Here is a 10,387-nt window from a genome sequence, read left to right as displayed (position 1 = left end):
ACTTAATTCTGATTGGGCAGAAGAAAAATAGGTGTGTTGAGGTTTTATTGCCTTGGGAGAGGGAGGACCACGAGGAGGAAGGAGAAGATAGAAACCACCATGGAAGTAGAAGAATGTGCAGGAGGGAGAAGGAGAGCCCTCATTGGCTAATGGCCAAGAGAACATGACCCAGAGAGCTGCCCAACTGGGTTATGAGCAGCCCAGATGGAACATAATAAATAGTAAGTGATAACCTGGGGTTATTGAAGGCATGGGGTTATTGAAGGCATGGGGTTATTGTAACAACATAGAAGGTTGGCAGCTGCCCAGCTATGGTGCTGCCTAAGGCATATTTTAAAATATAAAGGCTGTGTGTGTCTTTTATCCAGGAACATAAATGACATAAGGCAAAGTAGAAGCTCCATGCTGGGATTATTAATGCTTCTTACTACATTCTCTCTTACCCAGAATGAGAAGGAAGAAGGCTGGAAATGTGGCTCAGGAGAAAGAGAAAGAGACCAAGCAAAGCATCTCCGTGCTGACTTACCTAGGACAACCAGAAACTCAAACAGAAAGAAGAGACGGACAAGAATTCTTTCCTCATATTCCATACTGTTAGGAAAAACATGAGTAGCTTATTTTGATTCCTATTCCCACATACCCTATAATCAGAAGAACTTTATGAATAGAAGGTTTCTGAGGCTGAATATTTCCTTTTGTTTTGTGGCTCATTTCCCAGTAGAGTGTTGGGGTAACTGTATATTGTGTGTAGGTTGTCTTTGGATAGTCAGTTGTTGATTGCCAAACTGGCAGAAGGCTGGGTACTGGCCTAATCTTGGCATTGTTATTCCTATGGCCCATCAGTCTCTCATTTTGTAAACATTCATCCTTCTTTACTTGCTGATTGGCTTAACAAAGATCTGACAGCCAATAGCTGAGCAGGAAGTAGGGGGCAGAACTTCTGGGCAGATAAAGGAGAAGAATGGGTGTGAGAGATTTGCCAGGGAAACTGGAAAGAGTAGGCATACTGGGGGGCTAGGGAGAGGTGAAGAACTAGATGTGCTGTGGTTGTGGGCTAGAGTAATAAGATTAAGCTAGCTGAGCTAGCTGAGAGTCTGCCCAGCAAAAAGCCTAAGCTTTAAAAATATATGAGTCTTTGTGTCTCTGTTTAAACCCCTGGTCTGAGAAAGTACTGCTAGAGCTGCATTCATGATAAATCTTGAAGGGAGGCCATGTTTCCGCTCTATTCTTTGATGTTTGTGTGTCTTTCTTTTATAAGTCAAGGTTGGCAGAAGGGAATGACAATATGTATGTTGTTATTTTCTCTGTGTATTAATTCTCAGGCATGGAGTACTTTCCTGGATTATTCTTAGACAATTTGCTCTATTTCATCTCTTTTCTTCCTCCAGATTTTCCTAGACTCAGTCAAACACCCCTACAGCACAATAAGCTGATGTTACGGAGAACTGCTTTGCTAAGGATATAAGCCCATTGCTAGTTAGAGCATGTTTGCTGGGAAAACCTTGCCTTGAGATTTTTACCATTAGTTACCCAAATCATGACAGCAACGGATATTCTTAGGTCCTCACAGTTGTGACCTTTGGCATTTATATTTTCATTTTTTGCTTTCCTATGGCTTTCCCATGTCTGTTGTTCTTTGCTTCACTGATAATTAATATTCACTTCCAAAATGAACTCAAACTCTGCCATGAAATTCTATGCAAAATGGAGAAACATCTGCTTCTGGGCGCAGAAAAAAAAAAAACGAGGGCGCCCCAGTGCCCCACGCCTCGAAAGGTAACATCCCAATCACTCGTGAGAAATGGTCTTGATGCAACAGCAAGAGGATTTTTATTCCAGAGGCTCTGGGGTTCACAGTCGTACACCGCACAGGGGTAGAGAACTGTGGGACCCTGAGTGCAGAATCAAGACAGCTTTTATAGGTTTACAACAAAGCCCGTGAATCACAAACCAATCATTCCTTAGCATCGAGAGCCCGTGTAGTGCGAGCCAATCGATTTGTATCACTCCATAGTTTTTAGGCCAATCAATTTAAATTATCTGAGCCCGCCCTCTGTGGACCAATTAGTTTCCTATTTTCTCAGAGGTCTATAGCTGCATGAACTCCTGGGTGGGGGTGATGGTGTAAGCAGTTTACAGAAGCAAGATAAGCAGCTAATGAGTTCATTTCCCATTATGTTACAGGGCCAGGATCAATGTACTCAAGGCCCTTTTGCCTAGCTCCTAACAAAGGGTGGGCTCTGGAATGCGACCTTTCACCTAGTTTCTAATAAAGATCGGGGCTCAAGGGATGCAACCTTTCCAACAAAGAGCGGGCTCTGGAATTTGAGGAGTTTGGGGCTCCTTAGAAGGCTGGAGTTAGAGCTTCTTTCTTGGGGTCATTTGAGAGTTAGGTACTGGGGATTTTTAGGCTGTAATTCTCATCCTTTCAAGACTACTGGAGTAAAAAGGAATAAGAATATAAGAATCAAATTTAAGACTACATAATCTACTGGGTGGTGGTAACACATGTCTTTAATCCTAGCACTTGGAAAGCAGAGGCAGGAGAATCTTTGAGTTCAAGGCTAGCCTGGTCCATAGAGTGAGATTCAGGACAGCCAACGATACACAGAGAAATGTTGTCTCACCCCCTCTCCAAAAGAATACATAATTATATAAAATATTTATTTTTATGGAATTTGCAAGCTATAGACAGCAAATGAGTAGTTCTATATGTTCATTATTTTCTTTCATGTAGCTGTATTTATGACATGTATATGCATGCTTTCATGTGTGTGCTAAAGTGCATGTATACATGCATATGTGTGTGATGCCATCTTGGACCACTCTTCTACCTAATTCTTTGATTCTACCTAATTCTTGGTGACCCAGTCTGTAAGAAACCTGTCAGAAACAGCAGGCCAGCTGCCCACCACCAAGAATTGGGGTTCACAGTTGGATTGAAACCATTCTACCGAGGACTGATGAGGAAATGGACTAAACAGAACCACCCTGAGGGTGAGGCCAGAGAGGGAAGTGACTTGACAAAAAAGGACAACACCAGGAATTACCACAAATACCTCAAGGTAGGCAGGACAGGGCCAAATGGCGGAGACAACCTCCCTTTTGAGTTGACCAATAATTTTAAATGTTGCTCAGGGTAACAGTTGTTCAACTCAGGTGACCACTCAACTCGCTGCCAAAATGTTCATAAAAACTGTGTGCTTTGTGAGCTCAAGGTCTCCTCTTGCCTGCATACTGGGGGACCCCAACGTACGTTAGAACAATAAGCCTCTTGCAGATTGTAGTGATTCCAGTCTCTGTGGCCTTATGAGTGGGGGTCTTCCGACAGACTCTTATAGTCAAAGCTAGAAGCCACCATGATGGCTAGTCTGAGGAGATCTCCTGCCTCCACATTGTGAGGTTGGAATTATGGGCAGATTGCCACCCTGCCTGGCATTCACATGGTTTCTGGGATTTGAACTCCAGTCTTCAGGCTTGTATTAAAAGGATAGAAAATAATACAGCCTAACTCTAATGACCCCAAGAAGTCAGAAGTTTAAAATGTTATCTCACTTTGTTAGAAACTAGGTAAAAGGTCACATTCCAGAGCCCGCCCTTTGTTTAGAGCTAGCAGAAAGGCCTTGAATAGGTGATCCTGGCCCCATAAGGTAACTGGAAATGGGCTAAGCTTATCTTGCTTCTGTAAATTGCTTACGCCATTATCCTTATGCAGGAAGAGTTCACACAGCTATAGACATTCAAGAAAATAGGAAACTAATTGGTCCACTGAGTGTGGGCTCCGATAATTTGAATTGATTGGCTCACATTTCATGGGTTCTCCATGCTAAGAAATGATTGGTTTGTGAGTCTCGGGCTTTGTGGTAAGCTTACAAAAGCTGTCGCGATTGGCTCACATTTCGAGGGTTCCCCATGCTAAGAATCGCAGGCTTTGTCATAAACTTATAAAAGCTGTTGCAATTTGGCACGCGTGGTCCACAGTCCTCTAACCCTGCACGGTGTATGGCTGTGGAACCCAGAATTCTGGAATAAAGAAACCCTCATGTTATTGCATCGAGACCATTTCTTGCGAGTGATTTGGGTGTCGCCTTCCGGGACGTGGGGTGCTGGGGCACCCTTGGTTTTTGGAGGTCTTACAGTATGGCAAGCTTTTTATCTGCTGAGCTGTCTTGCCATTCCCACTTTAAGACTCACTGGCTCCCTCTTTAAAAGGTTTCATGTATCCATGACCCAAAAGTGTCTTTCCCCTTTGTGTAAAAATCTCTTTTCCAGAGAATTCCTCAGTGCACTATGGTTCCTTAAAGACTTTGATTATAAAGAGGACACACATTCCTTTTGTAAATGGGGGAGGCGGGAGGAAAAGCACCAACAAAGACAACAGCCCCATTCTTTGTTTCCACTGTTAATTGTCAGCAGAAGACTGGGGCCAAGGCTGTATACAACCTGGCAGTTTTCTGATTCACAAATGAGGTCCGAATGCTGAATGCCAGAACAATTTTACACAAGACTGAAGGCAGCAATGTTGTGCCTGTAAAAGCCTGAGAAGAAAAAGCCTTTCTAGTATTCGTAGCAAAACAAAAGAAAGCACCCAAGAATTTGAACACTCCCCCTTTAAACCGCTTGCTTTGGGGTGTGGAATCCACTGCGGGTCAAGAACCCTGAAGTTGGATTTCCTCAGTTTCCGTTGTTATATCTCCCTTTCATTTCTAAGTTTGTTAATTTGGATACTTTCTCTGTGCCCTTTGGTCAGTCTGGCTAAGGGTTTATCTATCTTGTTGTTTTTCTCAAAGAACCAGCTCCTAGTTTTGTTGATTTTTTGTATGGTTCTCTTTGTTTCTACTTGATTGATTTCAGCCCTGAGCTTGATGATTTCCTGCCTTCTACTCCTCCTGGGTGAAATAGCTTCTTTTTGTTCCAGGGCTTTCAGGTGTGTCATTAAGCTGGTAATGTATGCTCTCTCCATTTTCTTTTTGGAGGCACTCAGGGCTATGAGTTGTCCTCTTAGCACTGCTTTCATTGTGTCCCATAGGTTTGGGTATGTTGTGTTTTCATTTTCATTGTGTTCTAAAAAGTCTTTAATTTCTTTCTTTATTTCTTCCTTGACCAAGGTATCAAAATCATCAGATCCTACTACAAGGGACTGTATTCAACACAACTGGAGAATCTGGAGGAAATGGACAATTTCCTTGACAGATACCAAATACCAAAATTAAATCAGGACCAACTAGACCATCTAAACAGTCCCATAATGCCTAAAGAAATAGAAGGAGTCATAGAAAGTCTTCCAACCAAAAAAAGCACAGGACCAGATGGTTTCAGTGCAGAATTCTATCAGACCTTCAAAGAAGAGTTAACACCAATACTCTTCAAACTATTCCACAAAATAGAAACAGAAGGAACATTACCCAATTCCTTCTACGAAGCCACAATTACGCTGATACCAAAGCCACACAAAGATCCAACAAAGAAAGAGAACTTCAGACCAATTTCCCTTATGAACATCGATGCAAAAATACTCAATAAAATTCTTGCCAACCGAATCCAAGAACACATCAAAACGATCATCCACCATGATCAAGTAGGCTTTATCCCGGGAATGCAGGGTTGGTTCAATATACGGAAATCCATCAATGCAATTCACTACATAAACAAACTCAAAGAACAAAACCACATGGTCATTTCATTGGATGCTGAAAAAGCATTTGACAAAATTCAGCATCCTTTCATGCTTAAAGTCTTGGAGAGAACAGGAATTCAAGGCCCATACCTAAACATAGTAAAAGCAATATACAGCAAACCGGTAGCCAGCATCAAACTAAATGGAGAGAAACTTGAAGCAATCCCACTGAAATCAGGGACTAGACAAGGCTTCCCCCTTTCTCCTTATCTTTTCAATATTGTACTTGAGGTACTAGCTCGGGCAATTCGACAACATAAGGAGGTCAAAGGGATACAAATTGGAAAGGAAGAAGTCAAACTATCATTATTTGCAGACGACATGATAGTCTACCTAAGTGACCCAAAAAACTCCACTAGAGAGCTCCTACAGCTGATAAACAACTTCAGCAAAGTGGCAGGTTATAAAATCAACACAAGCAAATCAGTGGCCTTCCTATACTCAAAGGATAAGCAGGCTGAGAAAGAAATTAGGGAAATGACCCCCTTCACAATAGCCACAAACAGTATAAAGTATCTTGGGGCGACTCTTACCAAACATGTGAAAGATCTGTATGACAAGAACTTCAAGACTCTGAAGAAGGAAATGGAAGAAGACCTTAAAAAATGGGAAAACCTCCCATGCTCATGGATTGGTAGAATCAATATAGTTAAAATGGCCATTTTGCCAAAAGCAATATACAGATTCAATGCAATACCCATCAAAATCCCAACTCAATTCTTCACAGAGTTAGAAAGAGCAATTATCAAATTCATCTGGAACAACAAAAAACCCAGGATAGCTAAAACTATTCTCAGCAACAAAAGAAAATCTGGGGGAATCAGTATCCCTGACCTCAAGCAATACTACAGAGCAATAGTGTTAAAAACTGCATGGTATTGGTACAGTGACAGGCAGGAGGAACAGGATTGAAGATCCAGAAATGAACCCACACACCTATGGCCACTTGATCCTCGACAAAGAGGCTAAAAACATCCAATGGAAAAAAGATAGCCTTTTCAACAAATGGTGCTGGTTCAACTGGAGGGCAGCATGCAGAAGAATGCGAATTGATCCATTCTTGTCTCCTTGTACTAAGCTCAAATCCAAATGGATCAAGGACCTCCACATAAAGCCAGACACTCTGAAGCTAATAGAAAAGAAACTGGGGAAGACCCTTGAGGACATCGGTACAGGGAGAAAGTTTCTGAACAGAACACCAATAGCGTATGCTCTAAGAGCAAGAATTGACAAATGGGACCTCATAAAATTACAAAGTTTCTGTAAGGCAAAGGACACCATCAAGAGGACAAATCGGCAACCAACAAATTGGGAAAAGATCTTCACCAATCCTACATCAGATAGAGGGCTAATATCCAATATATATAAAGAACTCAAGAAGTTAGACTCCAGAAAACCAAACAACCCTATTAAAAAATGGGGTACAGAGTTAAACAAAGAATTCTCACCTGAAGAACTTCGGATGGCGGAGAAGCATCTTAAAAAATGCTCAACTTCATTAGTCATTAGGGAAATGCAAATCAAAACAACCCTGAGATTTCATCTTACACCAGTCAGAATGGCTAAGATTAAAAATTCAGGAGACAGCAGGTGTTGGAGAGGGTGTGGAGAAAGAGGAACACTCCTCCACTGCTGGTGGGGTTGCAAATCGGTACAACCACTCTGGAAAGCAATCTGGCGGTTCCTCTGAAAACTGGACACCTCACTTCCAGAAGATCCTGCTATACCACTCCTGGGCATATACCCAGAGGATTCCCCACCATGTAATAAGGATACATGTTCTACTATGTTCATAGCAGCCCTATTTATAATTGCCAGATGCTGGAAAGAACCCAGGTATCCCTCAACAGAAGAGTGGATGCAAAAAATGTGGTATATATACACAATGGAGTACTATTCAGCCATTAGAAACAATGAATTCATGAAATTCTTAGGCAAATGGATGGAGCTAGAGAACATCATACTAAGTGAGGTAACCCAGACTCAAAAGGTGAATCATGGTATGCACTCACTAATAAGTGGATATTAACCTAGAAAACTGGAATACCCAAAACATAATCCACACATCAAATGAGATACAAGAAGAAAGGAGGAGTGGCCCCTGGTTCTGGAAAGACTCAGTGAAGCAGTATTCGACAAAACCAGAACGGGGAAGTGGGAAGGGGTAGGTGGGAGGACAGGGGAAGAGAAGAGGGCTTAGGGGACTTTCGGGGAGTGGGGGGCTAGAAAAGGGGAAATTATTTGAAATGTAAATAAATTATATCGAATAAAAAAAATAAAAAAAAAAAAAAAAAAAAAAAAAGAACCCTGAAGTTGTGCCAGCGAAGGGCTGCTTGAATGAGAAGAAGCATCAGATCTTTGCAAGCCAGGCTGTTGTCAAGCTGTGACGGAAAACCCAGTTCATCATCTGAAGTCTTCATAACTGGAAACTGACCACCGGGAAATGGGCATGTGGTGGTGAAATGGCTGACCACCCAAAAATGAGACAGCATTGCTTCCATCCCACCACCGTGGGATGTTCCAGTCAGCATGAAGTGTCAGTAAAGTAAAATATGCTGATGTTCTCACCAGGATGTCCTTACATTTCACAGGTGAAGAAGCATATTTTGCATTATAGTTTCAATTTGTCAACTTCCTTCCCCCCCCCCTTTCTGGATTATACAATGTGACCAAAGAGCACATATCCCCAAGGTTGGCAGAAGAGGGAGCACTTGTAACTTAGAAACCACACACACACTAGGTCATGGTGTCCCCCTTACATAACCTGGCTTCATCTGTTTTTTACAAACCACCCATTTTCACACAGCTGCACAGAGCACCGGATGTTTTCTTCCCGAGAGTCCCGAGCATAGAAAGCTCTTCATAGCTCCAAGCTCAAGATGTTTCCAGCACACCCTGTCCCGGAACCTCTCTGGTTTCCAGTTATTTATTCAGAATCATCCATTTTTCTCACCACCATGCAAAATCCTCTAAGCATACTGGAGCAAAACAACAAATCAAAACCCCCAAAGCAAGCTATAAAGATGATAGAAATTAGAGGAAAAGCCTAGCAGATGCAAAAGTAAGAAAAAAGCAATAGAGGAAGACACTGGAAAACACTTGCATTTTTCAAAGAAAATGGTAGCAAAACACAACAACTAACACCACTCGGTCCCTTCCCAAGTCTTTGGCCATTCAGGTTTTGCTTTCTGTTTTGCAAAATGTTGGGTTTGATGGCTTTTATTTTATTTTAAAGATCTATCTATTGTTATATCTAAGTACACTGTATTTTTCCACTACAAGTTGCTTTCCTCTTTACAGGTGTAAAGGAAGGGTAAGACTGGAAGGGACCCAAGCCTGTGGAGGTTTGGACTGCTGAGACAAAGTACTGTAATGCTAAATTCTCTACCCAGAGGTCTAAGTCTCTGAGAGCCTTCTCATATTTACAAGCTTTTGTTATGCAAACCTTGTTCCTTGATTTAAAACTTTTGGTTAAGTAAGATTGCCTACTGCCAGTTACTGGAGGGATTAGAGGTAGGTAGCTTTGGAATGACCTAGTTAGAGAAGGAGGAGGAGAGACTAGAGTAAGAAGGAGAGGAAGAATAGGAGAGAGGAGGCAGCCACCATGAGGGAGAAGAACCATGAACATGACCAGGAGAGACAGGGAGTATCTGGGGTACACCACTGGGGAGGTAGCCAGGGCAGGAGCTAGAAGAGATTAGCCGTGACACCCCAGTAATTATCAAAGCTAAATAAAATAACCATAGTCTGAGTCTCATTTACTTGTAAACTAGTTGGGGCTAAACTAGTCTTCATTGTTAACTGATTCAGGAAGAGCTAGCCCATCAAGGGAAGAACCATTCCCTAGGCAAGAGGTCCTCAGTAGTCTAAGAGAGGACAAAACCATCTAAGCTTAAAGTGATTTTCCTACACAAGCCTGAGCTTACCACTAACTGTCCTTACTTGTACGTCGAATGCCATAAATTTTCTCCAACATCTTACTACTTTTAACCAAAGAAATGAAGATTTCTTACTGTTCAAGCCCATGTGGTTATGAAAGAGACCATACGGTTGAGTGGAGCGTGTAGAGAGCAGCCACATGTGTCACGAGCCAGTTGGAGTCATTTTGGTGCCTTTAGTGATTCATTTCTTTCCCCTAAGTAAACTGGAGGGGACATCTTGGTCTGTGGGACAAATCTGACCCATCTTTGTATGGGTCATGAGTTAAAAGTGTTTTTCATATTCTAAAGGGTGTAAAAAAAAGAGAAGGTACAGCCAAACCCACGTACGGCCTCAGCTATGACCTTTATAGAAAAGTATCTGTGAACAATAGAAGAAACCATAAGAACACAGATATTCTGATTTTGTTATTGTCAACACCAGTGTTGCTGCTATTCCTTTAAGTAACTCTTTAATTCCTGGAGATAAAGAAACATTTGTCTATCAACATGTCTTTCATGCAGACACTTGCAAGTTCAGAGTCCAGAGCTCGGCCACTTAGTTCACGTCAATCGTTATGGGTTCTTCTAATCAGCTTCAGTTTAAGTATCAGACAAGTAGGGTCAATCGCCAAGTACCGTAAGGGTCCTTGATTCCTCAAAGAATGATTTCTCAGACTCAGTATGTAAAAGCAGAGTGCAGAAGTCCAGCATGCTGGGGTCTCCCACTCCAAGATGGGGACAACCAAGCAAGCTCACAGGCCCAATGTAAAGCACATCAGGGGAATTCTGG

This window comes from Apodemus sylvaticus, chromosome 10 (assembly GCF_947179515.1).
Source record: "Apodemus sylvaticus chromosome 10, mApoSyl1.1, whole genome shotgun sequence".
NCBI lineage: Eukaryota > Metazoa > Chordata > Mammalia > Rodentia > Muridae > Apodemus > Apodemus sylvaticus.
Note: the sequence above shows the minus strand (reverse complement) of the source record.